The sequence below is a fragment of the Schistocerca cancellata genome, unplaced genomic scaffold, assembly GCF_023864275.1.
Source record: "Schistocerca cancellata isolate TAMUIC-IGC-003103 unplaced genomic scaffold, iqSchCanc2.1 HiC_scaffold_1151, whole genome shotgun sequence".
Taxonomy (NCBI): Eukaryota; Metazoa; Arthropoda; class Insecta; order Orthoptera; family Acrididae; genus Schistocerca; species Schistocerca cancellata.
Window position 1 is genome coordinate 4910642 of NW_026047150.1, and position 18487 is coordinate 4929128.

Sequence of the window (18487 nt, forward strand, 5' to 3'; positions counted from 1 at the left end):
ACTGTGACGATCTGGCGTTATGTCGATTCGATAGTAAATGACGGAAACGGGAGATTTTCTTAGGTTTTTACTACATATTAACACTTTACACAATTTCTCGTGTTACCTGGCTGCCAGTCCTCGGTTCATGCAAAATCTTAAGGTCCTCGGTCTGGTCCAAGGCACCAAACCGCCCAATAATTCATTAATCGATAACTAAAACTTGAAATGTAGCTCTTCTTACTGGCCGATTGCATCAACGTAGATTCTTATTCTGTGTTCTAGTGTGCTGCTTGTACTGTGTCTGCATACCGCATTACGCGACAAGGGCTTGCAGACGATAAATGTAACCGTTTCAGAGAGAAAAGCGACCAATGTGACGATCTGGCGTTATGTCGATTCGATAGTAAATGACGGAACCGGGAGATTTTCTTAGGTTTTTACTACATATTAACACTTTACACAATTTCTCGTGTTACCTGGCTGCGAGTCCTCGGTTCATGCAAAATCTTAAGGTCCTCGGTCTGGTCCAAGGCACCAAACCGCCCAATAATTCATTAATCGATAACTAAAACTTGAAATGTAGCTCTTCTTACTGGCCGATTGCATCAACGTAGATTCTTATTCTGTGTTCTAGTGTGCTGCTTGTACTGTGTCTGCATACCGCATCACGCGACAAGGGCTTGCAGACGATAAATGTAACCGTTTCAGAGAGAAAAGCTACCAATGTGACGATCTGGCGTTATGTCGATTCGATAGTAAATGACGGAACCGGGAGATTTTCTTAGGTTTTTACTACATATTAACACTTTACACAATTTCTAGGGTTACCTGGCTGCCAGTCCTCGGTTCATGCAAAATCTTAAGGTCCTCGGTCTGGTCCAAGGCACCAAACCGCCCAATAATTCATTAGTCGATAACTAATACCTGAAATGTAGCTCTTTTTACTGGGCGATTGCATAAACTTAGATGCTTCTTCAGTGTTCTACTATGCCGCTTGTAGTGACTCTGCATACCGCATCACGCGACAAGGGCTTGCAGACGATAAATGTAACCGTTTCAGAGAGAAAAGCGACCAATGTGACGATCTGGCGTTATGTCGATTCGATAGTAATTGACGGAAACGGGAGATTTTCTCAGGTTTTTACTACATATTAACACTTTACACAATTTCTCGTGTTACCTGGCTGCCAGTCCTCGGTTCATGCAAAATCTTAAGGTCCTCGGTCTGGTCCAATGCACCAAACCGCCCAATAATTCATTAATCGATAACTAAAACTTGAAATGTAGCTCTTCTTACTGGCCGATTGCATCAACGTAGATTCTTATTCTGTGTTCTAGTGTGCTGCTTGTACTGTGTCTGCATACCGCATCACGCGACAAGGGCTTGCAGACGATAAATGTAACCGTTTCAGAGAGAAAAGCGACCAATGTGACGATCTGGCGTTATGTCGATTCGATAGTAAATGACGGAAACGGGAGATTTTCTTAGGTTTTTACTACATATTAACACTTTACACAATTTCTCGTGTTACCTGGCTGGCAGTCCTCCTTTCATGCAAAATCTTAAGGTCCTCGGTCTGGTCCAAGTCACCAAACCGCCCAATAATTCATTAATCGATAACTAAAACTTGAAATGTAGCTCTTCTTACTGGCCGATTGCATCAACGTAGATTCTTATTCTGTGTTCTAGTGTGCTGCTTGTACTGTGTCTGCATACCGCATCACGCGACAAGGGCTTGCAGACGATAAATGTAACCGTTTCAGAGAGAAAGGCGACCAATGTGACGATCTGGCGTTATGTCGATTCGATAGTAAATGACGGAAACGGGAGATTTTCTTAGGTTTTTACTACATATTAACACTTTACACAATTTCTCGTGTTACCTGGCTGCCAGTCCTCGGTTCATGCAAAATCTTAAGGTCCTCGGTCTGGTCCCAGGCACCAAACCGCCCAATAATTCATTAATCGATAACTAAAACTTGAAATGTAGCTCTTCTTCCTGGCCGATTGCATCAACGTAGATTCTTATTCTGTGTTCTAGTGTGCTGCTTGTACTGTGTCTGCATACCGCATCACGCGACAAGGGCTTGCAGACGATAAATGTAACCGTTTCAGAGAGAAAAGCGACCAATGTGACGATCTGGCGTTATGTCGATTCGATAGTAAATGACGGAAACGGGAGATTTTCTCGGGTTTTTACTACATATTAACACTTTACACAATTTCTCGTGTTACCTGGCTGCCAGTCCTCGGTTCATGCAAAATCTTAAGGTCCTCGGTCTGGTCCCAGGCACCAAACCGCCCAATAATTCATTAATCGATAACTAAAACTTGAACTGCAGCTCTTCTTACTGGGCGATTGCATAAACTTAGATGCTTCTTCAGTGTTCTACTATGCCGCTTGTAGTGACTCTGCATACCGCATCACGCGAAAAGGGCTTGCAGACGATAAATGTAACCGTTTCAGAGAGAAAAGCGACCAATGTGACGATCTGGCGTTATGTCGATTCGATAGTAAATGACGGAAACGGGAGATTTTCTCGGGTTTTTACTACATATTAACACTTTACACAATTTCTCGTGTTACCTGGCTGCCAGTCCTCGGTTCATGCAAAATCTTAAGGTCCTCGGTCTGGTCCAAGGCACCAAACCGCCCAATAATTCATTAATCGATAACTAAAACTTGAAATGTAGCTCTTCTTACTGGCCGATTGCATCAACGTAGATTCTTATTCTGTGTTCTAGTGTGCTGCTTGTACTGTGTCTGCATACCGCATCACGCGACAAGGGCTTGCAGACGATAAATGTAACCGTTTCAGAGAGAAAAGCGACCAATACGACGATCTGGCGTTATGTCGATTCGAAAGTAAATGACGGAACCGGGAGATTTTCTTAGGTTTTTACTACATATTAACACTTTACACAATTTCTCGTGTTACCTGGCTGCGAGTCCTCGGTTCATGCAAAATCTTAAGGTCCTCGTTCTGGTCCAAGGCACCAAACCGCCCAATAATTCATTAATCGATAACTAATACTTGAAATGTAGCTCTTTTTACTGGGCGATTGCATAAACTTAGATGCTTCTTCAGTGTTCTACTATGCCGCTTGTAGTGACTCTGCATACCGCATCACGCGACAAGGGCTTGCAGACGATAAATGTAACCGTTTCAGAGAGAAAAGCGACCAATGTGACGATCTGGCGTTATGTCGATTCGATAGTAAATGACGGAAACGGGAGATTTTCTTAGGTTTTTACTACATATTAACACTTTACACAATTTCTCGTGTTACCTGGCTGCCAGTCTTCGGTTCATGCAAAATCTTAAGGTCCTCGGTCTGGTCCAAGGCACCAAACCGCCCAATAATTCATTAATCGATAACTAAAACTTGAAATGTAGCTCTTCTTACTGGCCGATTGCATCAACGTAGATTCTTATTCTGTGTTCTAGTGTGCTGCTTGTACTGTGTCTGCATACCGCATCACGCGACAAGGGCTTGCAGACGATTAATGTAACCGTTTCAGAGAGAAAAGCGAGCAATGTGACGATCTGGCGTTATGTCGATTCGATAGTAAATGACGGAAACGGGAGATTTTCTTAGGTATTTACTATATATTAACACTTTATACAATTTCTCGTGTTACCTGGCTGCCAGTCCTCGGTTCATGCAAAATCTTAAGGTCCTCGGTCTGGTCCAAGGTACCAAACCGCCCAATAATTCATTAATCGATAACTAAAACTTGAAATGTAGCTCTTCTTACTGGGAGATTGCATAAACTTAGATGCTTCTTCAGTGTTCTACTATGCCGCTGGTAGTGACTCTGCATACCGCATCACGCGACAAGGGCTTGCAGACGATAAATGTAACCGTTTCAGAGAGAAAAGCGACCACTGTGACGATCTGGCGTTATGTCGATTCGATAGTAAATGACGGAAACGGGAGATTTTCTTAGGTTTTTACTACATATTAACACTTTACACAATTTCTCGTGTTACCTGGCTGCCAGTCCTCGGTTCATGCCAAATCTTAAGGTCCTCGGTCTGGTCCAAGGCACCAAACCGCCCAATAATTCATTAATCGATAACTAAAACTTGAAATGTAGCTCTTCTTACTGGCCGATTGCATCAACGTAGATTCTTATTCTGTGTTCTAGTGTGCTGCTTGTACTGTGTCTGCATACCGCATCACGCGACAAGGGCTTGCAGACGATAAATGTAACCGTTTCAGAGAGAAAAGCGACCAATGTGACGATCTGGCGTTATGTCGATTCGATAGTAAATGACGGAAACGGGAGATTTTCTTAGGTTTTTACTACATATTAACACTTTACACAATTTCTTGTGTTACGTGGCTGCCAGGCCTCGGTTCATGCAAAATCTTAAGGTCCTCGGTCTGGACCAAGGCACCAAACCGCCCAATAATTCATTAATCGACAACTAAAACTTGAACTGCAGCTCTTCTTACTGGGCGATTGCATAAACTTAGATGCTTCGTCAGTGTTCTACTATGCCGCTTGTAGTGACTCTGCATACCGCATCACGCGACAAGGGCTTGCAGGCGATAAATGTAACCGTTTCAAGGAGAAAAGCGACCAATGTGACGATCTGGCGTTATGTCGATTCGATAGTAAATGACGGAAACAGGAGATTTTCTTAGGTTTTTACTACATATTAACACTTTACACAATTTCTCGTGTTACCTGGCTGCCAGTCCTCGGTTCATGCAAAATCTTAAGGTCCTCGGTCTGGTCCAAGGCACCAAACCGCCCAATAATTCATTAATCGATAACTAAAACTTGAAATGTAGCTCTTCTTACTGGCCGATTGCATCAACGTAGATTCTTATTCTGTGTTCTAGTGTGCTACTTGTACTGTGTCTGCATACCGCATCACGCGACAAGGGCTTGCAGACGATAAATGTAACCGTTTCAGAGAGAAAAGCGACCAATGTGACGATCTGGCGTTATGTCGATTCGATAGTAAATGACGAAAACGGGAGATTTTCTTAGGTCTTTACCACATATTAACACTTTACACAATTTCTCGTGTTACCTGGCTGCCAGTCCTCGGTTCATGCAAAATCTTAAGGTCCTCGGTCTGGTCCCAGGCACCAAACCGCCCAATAATTCATTAATCGATAACTAAAACTTGAAATGTAGCTCTTCTTCCTGGCCGATTGCATCAACGTAGATTCTTATTCTGTGTTCTAGTGTGCTGCTTGTACTGTGTCTGCATACCGCATCACGCGACAAGGGCTTGCAGACGATAAATGTAACCGTTTCAGAGAGAAAAGCGACCAATGTGACGATCTGGCGTTATGTCGATTCGATAGTAAATGACGGAAACGGGAGATTTTCTCGGGTTTTTACTACATATTAACACTTTACACAATTTCTCGTGTTACCTGGCTGCCAGTCCTCGGTTCATGCAAAATCTTAAGGTCCTCGGTCTGGTCACAGGCACCAAACCGCCCAATAATTCATTAATCGATAACTAAAACTTGAACTGCAGCTCTTCTTACTGGGCGATTGCATAAACTTAGATGCTTCTTCAGTGTTCTACTATGACGCTTGTAGTGACTCTGCATACCGCATCACGCGAAAAGGGCTTGCAGACGATAAATGTAACCGTTTCAGAGAGAAAAGCGACCAATGTGACGATCTGGCGTTATGTCGATTCGATAGTAAATGACGGAAACGGGAGATTTTCTCGGGTTTTTACTACATATTAACACTTTACACAATTTCTCGTGTTACCTGGCTGCCAGTCCTCGGTTCATGCAAAATCTTAAGGTCCTCGGTCTGGTCCAAGGCACCAAACCGCCCAATAATTCATTAATCGATAACTAAAACTTGAAATGTAGCTCTTCTTACTGGCCGATTGCATCAACGTAGATTCTTATTCTGTGTTCTAGTGTGCTGCTTGTACTGTGTCTGCATACCGCATCACGCGAAAAGGGCTTGCAGACGATAAATGTAACCGTTTCAGAGAGAAAAGCGACCAATACGACGATCTGGCGTTATGTCGATTCGATAGTAAATGACGGAACCGGGAGATTTTCTTAGGTTTTTACTACATATTAACACTTTACACAATTTCTCGTGTTACCTGGCTGCGAGTCCTCGGTTCATGCAAAATCTTAAGGTCCTCGGTCTGATCCAAGGCACCAAACCGCCCAATAATTCATTAATCGATAACTAAAACTTGAAATGTAGCTCTTCTTACTGGCCGATTGCATCAACGTAGATTCTTATTCTGTGTTCTAGTGTGCTGCTTGTACTGTGTCTGCATACCGCATCACGCGACAAGGGCTTGCAGACGATAAATGTAACCGTTTCAGAGAGAAAAGCTACCAATGTGACGATCTGGCGTTATGTCGATTCGATAGTAAATGACGGAACCGGGAGATTTTCTTAGGTTTTTACTACATATTAACACTTTACACAATTTCTCGTGTTACCTGGCTGCGAGTCCTCGGTTCATGCAAATACTTAAGGTCCTCGTTCTGGTCCAAGGCACCAAACCGCCCAATAATTCATTAATCGATAACTAATACTTGAAATGTAGCTCTTTTTACTGGGCGATTGCATAAACTTAGATGCTTCTTCAGTGTTCTACTATGCCGCTTGTAGTGACTCTGCATACCGCATCACGCGACAAGGGCTTGCAGACGATAAATGTAACCGTTTCAGAGAGAAAAGCGACCAATGTGACGATCTGGCGTTATGTCGATTCGATAGTAAATGACGGAAACGGGAGATTTTCTCAGGTTTTTACTACATATTAACACTTTACACAATTTCTCGTGTTACCTGGCTGCCAGTCCTCGGTTCATGCAAAATCTTAAGGTCCTCGGTCTGGTCCAAGGCACCAAACCGCCCAATAATTCATTAATCGATAACTAAAACTTGAAATGTAGCTCTTCTTACTGGCCGATTGCATCAACGTAGATTCTTATTCTGTGTTCTAGTGTGCTGCTTGTACTGTGTCTGCATACCGCATCACGCGACAAGGGCTTGCAGACGATTAATGTAACCGTTTCAGAGAGAAAAGCGAGCAATGTGACGATCTGGCGTTATGTCGATTCGATAGTAAATGACGGAAACGGGAGATTTTCTTAGGTATTTACTATATATTAACACTTTATACAATTTCTCGTGTTACCTGGCTGCCAGTCCTCGGTTCATGCAAAATCTTAAGGTCCTCGGTCTGGTCCAAGGCACCAAACCGCCCAATAATTCATTAATCGATAACTAAAACTTGAAATGTAGCTCTTCTTACTGGGAGATTGCATAAACTTAGATGCTTCTTCAGTGTTCTACTATGCCGCTGGTAGTGACTCTGCATACCGCATCACGCGACAAGGGCTTGCAGACGATAAATGTAACCGTTTCAGAGAGAAAAGCGACCACTGTGACGATCTGGCGTTATGTCGATTCGATAGTAAATGACGGAAACGGGAGATTTTCTTAGGTTTTTACTACATATTAACACTTTACACAATTTCTCGTGTTACCTGGCTGCAAGTCCTCGGTTCATGCAAAATCTTAAGGTCCTCGGTCTGGTCCAAGGCACCAAACCGCCCAATAATTCATTAATCGATAACTAAAACTTGAAATGTAGCTCTTCTTACTGGCCGATTGCATCAACGTAGATTCTTATTCTGTGTTCTAGTGTGCTGCTTGTACTGTGTCTGCATACCGCATCACGCGACAAGTGCTTGCAGACGATAAATGTAACCGTTTCAGAGAGAAAAGCGACCAATGTGACGATCTGGCGTTATGTCGATTCGATAGTAAATGACGGAAACGGGAGATTTTCTTAGGTTTTTACTACATATTAACACTTTACACAATTTCTCGTGTTACGTGGCTGCCAGGCCTCGGTTCATGCAAAATCTTAAGGTCCTCGGTCTGGACCAAGGCACCAAACCGCCCAATAATTCATTAATCGACAACTAAAACTTGAACTGCAGCTCTTCTTACTGGGCGATTGCATAAACTTAGATGCTTCGTCAGTGTTCTACTATGCCGCTTGTAGTGACTCTGCATACCGCATCACGCGACAAGGGCTTGCAGGCGATAAATGTAACCGTTTCAAGGAGAAAAGCGACCAATGTGACGATCTGGCGTTATGTCGATTCGATAGTAAATGACGGAAACAGGAGATTTTCTTAGGTTTTTACTACATATTAACACTTTACACAATTCCTCGTGTTACCTGGCTGCCAGTCCTCGGTTCATGCAAAATCTTAAGGTCCTCGGTCTGGTCCAAGGCACCAAACCGCCCAATAATTCATTAATCGATAACTAAAACTTGAAATGTAGCTCTTCTTACTGGCCGATTGCATCAACGTAGATTCTTATTCTGTGTTCTAGTGTGCTACTTGTACTGTGTCTGCATACCGCATCACGCGACAAGGGCTTGCAGACGATAAATGTAACCGTTTCAGAGAGAAAAGCGACCAATGTGACGATCTGGCGTTATGTCGATTCGATAGTAAATGACGATAACGGGAGATTTTCTTAGGTCTTTACCACATATTAACACTTTACACAATTTCTCGTGTTACCTGGCTGCCAGTCCTCGGTTCATGCAAAATCTTAAGGTCCTCGGTCTGGTCCAAAGCACCAAACCGCCCAATAATTCATTAATCGATAACTAAAACTTGAAATGTAGCTCTTCTTACTGGCCGATTGCATCAACGTAGATTCTTATTCTGTGTTCTAGTGTGCTGCTTGTACTGTGTCTGCATACCGCATCACGCGACAAGGGCTTGCAGACGATAAATGTAACCGTTTCAGACGGAAAAGCGAGCAATGTGACGATCTGGCGTTATGTCGATTCGATAGTAAATGACGGAAACGGGAGATTTTCTTAGGTTTTTACTATATATTAACACTTTATACAATTTCTCGTGTTACCTGGCTGCTAGACCTCGGTTCATGCAAAATCCTAAGGTCCTCGGTCTGGTCCAAGGCACCAAACCGCCCAATAATTCATTAATCGATAACTAAAACTTGAAAAGTAGCTCTTCTTACTGGGCGATTGCATAATCTTAGATGCTTCTTCAGTGTTCTACTATGCCGCTTGTAGTGACTCTGCATACCGCATCACGCGACAAGGGCTTGCAGACGATAAATGTAACCGTTTCAGAGAGAAAAGCGACCACTGTGACGATCTGGCGTTATGTCGATTCGATAGTAAATGACGGAAACGGGAGATTTTCTTAGGTTTTTACTACATATTAACACTTTGCACAATTTCTCGTGTTACCTGGCTGCCAGTCCTCGGTTCATGCAAAATCTTAAGGTCCTCGGTCTGGTCCAAGGCACCAAACCGCCCAATAATTCATTAATCGACAACTAAAACTTGAAATGTAGCTCTTCTTACTGGCCGATTGCATCAACGTAGATTCTTATTCTGTGTTCTAGTGTGCTGCTTGTACTGTGTCTGCATACCGCATCACGCGACAAGGGCTTGCAGACGATAAATGTAACCCTTTCAGAGAGAAAAGCGACCAATGTGACGATCTGGCGTTATGTCGATTCGATAGTAAATGACGGAAACGGGAGATTTTCTTAGGTTTTTCCTACATATTAACACTTTACACAATTTCTCGAGTTACCTGGCTGCCAGTCCTCGGTGCATGCAAAATCTTAAGGTCCTCGGTCTGGTCCAAGGCACCAAACCGCCCAATAATTCATTAATCGATAACTAAAACTTGAAATGTAGCTCTTCTTACTGGCCGATTGCATCAACGTAGATTCTTATTCTGTGTTCTAGTGTGCTGCTTGTACTGTGTCTGCATACCGCATCACGCGACAAGGGCTTGCAGACGATAAATGTAACCGTTTCAGAGAGAAAAGCGACCACTGTGACGATCTGGCGTTATGTCGATTCGATAGTAAATGACGGAAACGGGAGATTTTCTTAGGTTTTTACTACATATTAACACTTTACACAATTTCTCGTGTTACCTGGCTGCCAGTCCTCGGTTCATGCTAAATCTTAAGGTCCTCGGTCTGGTCCAAGGCACCAAACCGCCCAATAATTCATTAATCGATAGCTAAAACTTGAACTGCAGCTCTTCTTACTGGGCGATTGCATAAACATAGATGCTTCTTCAGTGTTCTACTATGCCGCTTGTAGTGACTCTGCATACCGCATCACGCGACAAGGGCTTGCAGACGATAAATGTAACCGTTTCAGAGAGAAAAGCGACCACTGTGACGATCTGGCGTTATGTCGATTCGATAGTAAATGACGGAAACGGGAGATTTTCTTAGGTTTTTACTACATATTAACACTTTACACAATTTCTCGTGTTACCTGGCTGCGAGTCCTCGGTTCATGCAAAATCTTAAGGTCCTCGGTCTGGTCCAAGGCACCAAACCGCCCAATAATTCATTAATCCATAGCTAAAACTTGAAATGTAGCTCTTCTTACTGGCCGATTGCATCAACGTAGACTCTTATTCTGTGTTCTAGTGTGCTGCTTGTACTGTGTCTGCATACCGCATCACGCGACAAGGGCTTGCAGACGATAAATGTAACCGTTTCAGAGAGAAAAGCGACCAATGTGACGATCTGGCGTTATGTCGATTCGATAGTAAATGACGGAAACGGGAGATTTTCTTAGGTTTTTACTACATATTAACACTTTACACAATTTATCGTATTACCTGGCTGCCAGTCCTCGGTTCATGCAAAATCTTAAGGTACTCGGTCTGGTCCAAGGCACCAAACCGCCCAATAATTCATTAATCGATAACTAAAACTTGAAATGTAGCTCTTCTTACTGGGCGATTGCATAAACTTAGATGCTTCTTCAGTGTTCTACTATGCCGCTTGTAGTGACTCTGCATACCGCATCACGCGACAAGGGCTTGCAGACGATAAATGTAACCGTTTCAAGGAGAAAAGCGACCAATGTGACGATCTGGCGTTATGTCGATTCGATAGTAAATGACGGAAACAGGAGATTTTCTTAGGTTTTTACTACATATTAACACTTTACACAATTTCTCGTGTTACCTGGCTGCCAGTCCTCGGTTCATGCGAAATCTTAAGGTCCTCGGTCTGGTCCAAGGCACCAAACCGCCCAATAATTCATTAATCGATAACTAAAACTTGAAATGTAGCTCTTCTTACTGGCCGATTGCATCAACGTAGATTCTTATTCTGTGTTCTTGTGTGCTGCTTGTACTGTGTCTGCATACCGCATCACGCGACAAGGGCTTGCAGACGATAAATGTAACCGTTTCAAAGAGAAAAGCGACCAATGTGACGATCTGGCGTTATGTCGATTCGATAGTAAATGACGATAACGGGAGATTTTCTTAAGTTTTTACTACATATTAACACTTTACACAATTTCTCGTGTTACCTGGCTGCCAGTCCTCGGTTCATGGAAAATCTTAAGGTCCTCGGTCTGGTCCAAGGCACCAAACCGCCCAATTATTCATTAATCGATAACTAAAACTTGAAATGTAGCTCTTCTTACTGGCAGATTGCATCAACGTAGATTCTTATTCTGTGTTCTAGTGTGCTGCTTGTACTGTGTCTGCATACCGCATCACGCGACAAGGGCTTGCAGACGATAAATGTAACCGTTTCAGAGAGAAAAGCGACCACTGTGACGATCTGGCGTTATGTCGATTCGATAGTAAATGACGGAAACGGGAGATTTTCTTAGGTTTTTACTACATATTAACACTTTACACAATTTCTCGTGTTACCTGGCTGCCAGTCCTCGGTTCATGCGAAATCTTAAGGTCCTCGGTCTGGTCCAAGGCACCAAACCGCCCAATAATTCATTAATCGATAACTAAAACTTGAAATGTAGCTCTGCTTACTGGGCGATTGCATAAACTTAGATGCTTCTTCAGTGTTCTACTATGCCGCTTGTAGTGACTCTGCATACCGCATCACGCGACAAGGGCTTGCAGACGATAAATGTAACCGTTTCAGAGAGAAAAGCGACCACTGTGACGATCTGGCGTTATGTCGATTCGATAGTAAATGACGGAAACGGGAGATTTTCTTAGGTTTTTACTACATATTAACACTTTACACAATTTCTCGTGTTATCTGGCTGCCAGTGCTCGGTTCATGCAAAATCTTAAGGTCCTCGGTCTGGTCCAAGGCACCAAACCGCCCAATAATGCATTAATCGATAACTAAAACTTGAAATAAAGCTCTTCTTACTGGCCGATTGCATCAACGTAGATTCTTATTCTGTGTTCTAGTGTGCTGCTTGTACTGTGTCTGCATACCGCATCACGCGACAAGGGCTTGCAGACGATAAATGTAACCGTTTCAGAGAGAAAAGCGACCAATGTGACGATCTGGCGTTATGTCGATTCGATAGTAAATGACGGAAACGGGAGATTTTCTTAGGTTTTTACTACATATTAACACTTTACACAATTTCTGGTGTTACCTGGCTGCCAGTCCTCGGTTCATGCAAAATCTTAAGGTCCTCGGTCTGGTCCAAGGCACCAAACCGCCCAATAATTCATTAATCGATAACTAAAACTTGAAATGTAGCTCTTCTTACTGGCCGATTGCATCAACGTAGATTCTTATTCTGTGTTCTAGAGTGCTGCTTGTACTGTGACTGCATACCGCATCACGCGACAAGGGCTTGCAGACGATAAATGTAACCGTTTCAGAGAGAAAAGCGACCACTGTGACGATCTGGCGTTATGTCGATTCGATAGTAAATGACGGAAACGGGAGATTTTCTTAGGTTTTTACTACATATTAACACTTTACACAATTTCTCGTGTTACCTGGCTGCCAGTCCTCGGTTCATGCAAAATCTTAAGGTCCTCGGACTGGTCCAAGGCACCAAACCGCCCAGTAATTCATTAATCGATAACTAAAACTTGAAATGTAGCTCTTCTTACTGGCCGATTGCATCAACGTAGATTCTTATTCTGTGTTGTAGTGTGCTGCTTGTACTGTGTCTGCATACCGCATCACGCGACAAGGGCTTGCAGACGATAAATGTAACCGTTTCAGAGAGAAAAGCGACCACTGTGACGATCTGGCGATATGTCGATTCGATAGTAAATGACGGAAACGGGAGATTTTCTTAGGTATTTACTACATATTAACACTTTACACAATTTCTCGTGTTACCTGGCTGCGAGTCCTCGGTTCATGCAAAATCTTAAGGTCCTCGGTCTGGTCCAAGGCACCAAACCGCCCAATAATTCATTAATCCATAGCTAAAACTTGAAATGTAGCTCTTCTTACTGGCCGATTGCATCAACGTAGACTCTTATTCTGTGTTCTAGTGTGCTGCTTGTACTGTGTCTGCATACCGCATCACGCGACAAGGGCTTGCAGACGATAAATGTAACCGTTTCAGAGAGAAAAGCGACCAATGTGACGATCTGGCGTTATGTCGATTCGATAGTAAATGACGGAAACGGGAGATTTTCTTAGGTTTTTACTACATATTAACACTTTACACAATTTATCGTATTACCTGGCTGCCAGTCCTCGGTTCATGCAAAATCTTAAGGTACTCGGTCTGGTCCAAGGCACCAAACCGCCCAATAATTCATTAATCGATAACTAAAACTTGAAATGTAGCTCTTCTTACTGGGCGATTGCATAAACTTAGATGCTTCTTCAGTGTTCTACTATGCCGCTTGTAGTGACTCTGCATACCGCATCACGCGACAAGGGCTTGCAGACGATAAATGTAACCGTTTCAAGGAGAAAAGCGACCAATGTGACGATCTGGCGTTATGTCGATTCGATAGTAAATGACGGAAACAGGAGATTTTCTTAGGTTTTTACTACATATTAACACTTTACACAATTTCTCGTGTTACCTGGCTGCCAGTCCTCGGTTCATGCGAAATCTTAAGGTCCTCGGTCTGGTCCAAGGCACCAAACCGCCCAATAATTCATTAATCGATAACTAAAACTTGAAATGTAGCTCTTCTTACTGGCCGATTGCATCAACGTAGATTCTTATTCTGTGTTCTAGTGTGCTGCTTGTACTGTGTCTGCATACCGCATCACGCGACAAGGGCTTGCAGACGATAAATGTAACCGTTTCAAAGAGAAAAGCGACCAATGTGACGATCTGGCGTTATGTCGATTCGATAGTAAATGACGATAACGGGAGATTTTCTTAAGTTTTTACTACATATTAACACTTTACACAATTTCTCGTGTTACCTGGCTGCCAGTCCTCGGTTCATGCAAAATCTTAAGGTCCTCGGTCTGGTCCAAGGCACCAAACCGCCCAATTATTCATTAATCGATAACTAAAACTTGAAATGTAGCTCTTCTTACTGGCAGATTGCATCAACGTAGATTCTTATTCTGTGTTCTAGTGTGCTGCTTGTACTGTGTCTGCATACCGCATCACGCGACAAGGGCTTGCAGACGATAAATGTAACCGTTTCAGAGAGAAAAGCGACCACTGTGACGATCTGGCGTTATGTCGATTCGATAGTAAATGACGGAAACGGGAGATTTTCTTAGGTTTTTACTACATATTAACACTTTACACAATTTCTCGTGTTACCTGGCTGCCAGTCCTCGGTTCATGCGAAATCTTAAGGTCCTCGGTCTGGTCCAAGGCACCAAACCGCCCAATAATTCATTAATCGATAACTAAAACTTGAAATGTAGCTCTGCTTACTGGGCGATTGCATAAACTTAGATGCTTCTTCAGTGTTCTACTATGCCGCTTGTAGTGACTCTGCATACCGCATCACGCGACAAGGGCTTGCAGACGATAAATGTAACCGTTTCAGAGAGAAAAGCGACCACTGTGACGATCTGGCGTTATGTCGATTCGATAGTAAATGACGGAAACGGGAGATTTTCTTAGGTTTTTACTACATATTAACACTTTACACAATTTCTCGTGTTATCTGGCTGCCAGTGCTCGGTTCATGCAAAATCTTAAGGTCCTCGGTCTGGTCCAAGGCACCAAACCGCCCAATAATGCATTAATCGATAACTAAAACTTGAAATAAAGCTCTTCTTACTGGCCGATTGCATCAACGTAGATTCTTATTCTGTGTTCTAGTGTGCTGCTTGTACTGTGTCTGCATACCGCATCACGCGACAAGGGCTTGCAGACGATAAATGTAACCGTTTCAGAGAGAAAAGCGACCAATGTGACGATCTGGCGTTATGTCGATTCGATAGTAAATGACGGAAACGGGAGATTTTCTTAGGTTTTTACTACATATTAACACTTTACACAATTTCTCGTGTTACCTGGCTGCCAGTCCTCGGTTCATGCAAAATCTTAAGGTCCTCGGTCTGGTCCAAGGCACCAAACCGCCCAATAATTCATTAATCGATAACTAAAACTTGAAATGTAGCTCTTCTTACTGGCCGATTGCATCAACGTAGATTCTTATTCTGTGTTCTAGAGTGCTGCTTGTACTGTGACTGCATACCGCATCACGCGACAAGGGCTTGCAGACGATAAATGTAACCGTTTCAGAGAGAAAAGCGACCACTGTGACGATCTGGCGTTATGTCGATTCGATAGTAAATGACGGAAACGGGAGATTTTCTTAGGTTTTTACTACATATTAACACTTTACACAATTTCTCGTGTTACCTGGCTGCCAGTCCTCGGTTCATGCAAAATCTTAAGGTCCTCGGTCTGGTCCAAGGCACCAAACCGCCCAGTAATTCATTAATCGATAACTAAAACTTGAAATGTAGCTCTTCTTACTGGCCGATTGCATCAACGTAGATTCTTATTCTGTGTTGTAGTGTGCTGCTTGTACTGTGTCTGCATACCGCATCACGCGACAAGGGCTTGCAGACGATAAATGTAACCGTTTCAGAGAGAAAAGCGACCACTGTGACGATCTGGCGATATGTCGATTCGATAGTAAATGACGGAAACGGGAGATTTTCTTAGGTATTTACTACATATTAACACTTTACACAATTTCTCGTGTTACCTGGCTGCGAGTCCTCGGTTCATGCAAAATCTTAAGGTCCTCGGTCTGGTCCAAGGCACCAAACCGCCCAATAATTCATTAATCGATAGCTAAAACTTGAAATGTAGCTCTTCTTACTGGCCGATTGCATCAACGTAGATTCTTATTCTGTGTTCTAGTGTGCTGCTTGTACTGTGTCTGCATACCGCATCACGCGACAAGGGCTTGCAGACGATAAATGTAACCGTTTCAGAGAGAAAAGCGACCAATGTGACGATCTGGCGTTATGTCGATTCGATAGTAAATGACGGAAACGGGAGATTTTCTTAGGTTTTTACTACATATTAACACTTTACACAATTTCTCGTGTTACCTGGCTGCCAGTCCTCGGTTCATGCAAAATCTTAAGGTCCTCGGTCTGGTCCAAGGCACCAAACCGCCCAATAATTCATTAATCGATAACTAAAACTTGAAATGTAGCTCTTCTTACTGGGCGATTGCATAAACTTAGATGCTTCTTCAGTGTTCTACTATGCCGCTTGTAATGACTCTGCATACCGTATCACGCGACAAGGGCTTGCAGACGATAAATGTAACCGTTTCAGAGAGAAAAGCGACCAATGTGACGATCTGGCGTTATGTCGATTCGATAGTAAATGACGGAAACGGGAGATTTTCTTAGGTTTTTACTACATATTAACACTTTACACAATTTCTCCTGTTACCTGGCTGCCAGTCCTCGGTTCATGCAAAATCTTAAGGTCCTCGGTCTGGTCCAAGGCACCAAACCGCCCAATAATTCATTAATCGATAACTAAAACTTGAAATGTAGCTCTTCTTACTGGGCGATTGCATAAACTTAGATGCTTCTTCAGTGTTCTACTATGCCGCTTGTAGTGACTCTGCATACCGCATCACGCGACAAGGGCTTGCAGACGATAAATGTAACCGTTTCAGAGAGAAAAGCGACCACTGTGACGATCTGGCGTTATGTCGATTCGATAGTAAATGACGGAAACGGGAGATTTTCTTAGGTTTTTACTACATATTAACACTTTACACAATTTCTCGTGTTACCTGGCTGCCAGTCCTCGGTTCATGCAAAATCTTAAGGTCCTCGGTCTGGTCCAAGGCACCAAACCGCCCAATAATTCATTAATCGATAACTAAAACTTGAAATGTAGCTCTTCTTACTGGCCGATTGCATCAACGTAGATTCTTATTCTGTGTTCTAGTGTGCTGCTTGTACTGTGTCTGCATACCGCATCACGCGACAAGGGCTTGCAGACGATAAATGTAACCGTTTCAGAGAGAAAAGCGACCACTGTGACGATCTGGCGTTATGTCGATTCGATAGTAAATGACGGAAACGGGAGATTTTCTTAGGTTTTTACTACATATTAACACTTTACACAATTTCTCGTGTTACCTGGCTGCCAGTCCTCGGTTCATGCAAAATCTTATGGTCCTCGGTCTGGTCCAAGGCACCAAACCGCCCAATAATTCATTAATCGATAACTAAAACATGAAATGTAGCTCATCTTACTGGCCGATTGCATCAACATAGATTCTTATTCTGTGTTCTAGTGTGCTGCTTGTACTGTGTCTGCATACCGCATCACGCGACAAGGGCTTGCAGACGATAAATGTAACCGTTTCAGAGAGAAAAGCGACCACTGTGACGATCTGGCGTTATGTCGATTCGATAGTAAATGACGGAAACGGGAGATTTTCTTAGGTTTTTACTACATATTAACACTTTACACAATTTCTCGTGTTACCTGGCTGCGAGTCCTCGGTTCATGCATAATCTTAAGGTCCTCGGTCTGGTCCAAGGCACCAAACCGCCCAATAATTCATTAATCGATAACTAAAACATGAAATGTAGCTCTTCTTACTGGGCGATTGCATAAACTTAAATGCTTCTTCAGTGTTCTACTATGCCGCTTGTAGTGACTCTGCATACCGCATCACGCGACAAGGGCTTGCAGACGATAAATGTAACCGTTTCAGAGAGAAAAGCGACCACTGTGACGATCTGGCGTTATGTCGATTCGATAGTAAATGACGGAAACGGGAGATTTTCTTAGGTTTTTACTACATATTAACACTTTACACAATTTCTCGTGTTACCTGGCTGCCAGTCCTCGGTTCATGCAAAATCTTAAGGTCCTCGGGCTGGTCCAAGGTACCAAACCGCCCAATAATTCATTAATCGATAACTAAAACTTGAAATGTAGCTCTTCTTACTGGCCGATTGCATCAACGTAGATTCTTATTCTGTGTTCTAGTGTGCTGCTTGTACTGTGTCTGCATACCGCATCACGCGACAAGGGCTTGCAGACGATAAATGTATCCGTTTCAGAGAGAAAAGCGACCACTGTGACGATCTGGCGTTATGTCAATTCGATAGTAAATGACAGAAACGGGAGATTTTCTTAGGTTTTTACTACATATTAACACTTTACACAATTTCTCGTGTTACCTGGCTACCAGTCCTCGGTTCATGCAAAATCTTAAGGTCCTCGGTCTGGTCCAAGGCACCAAACCGCCCAATAATTC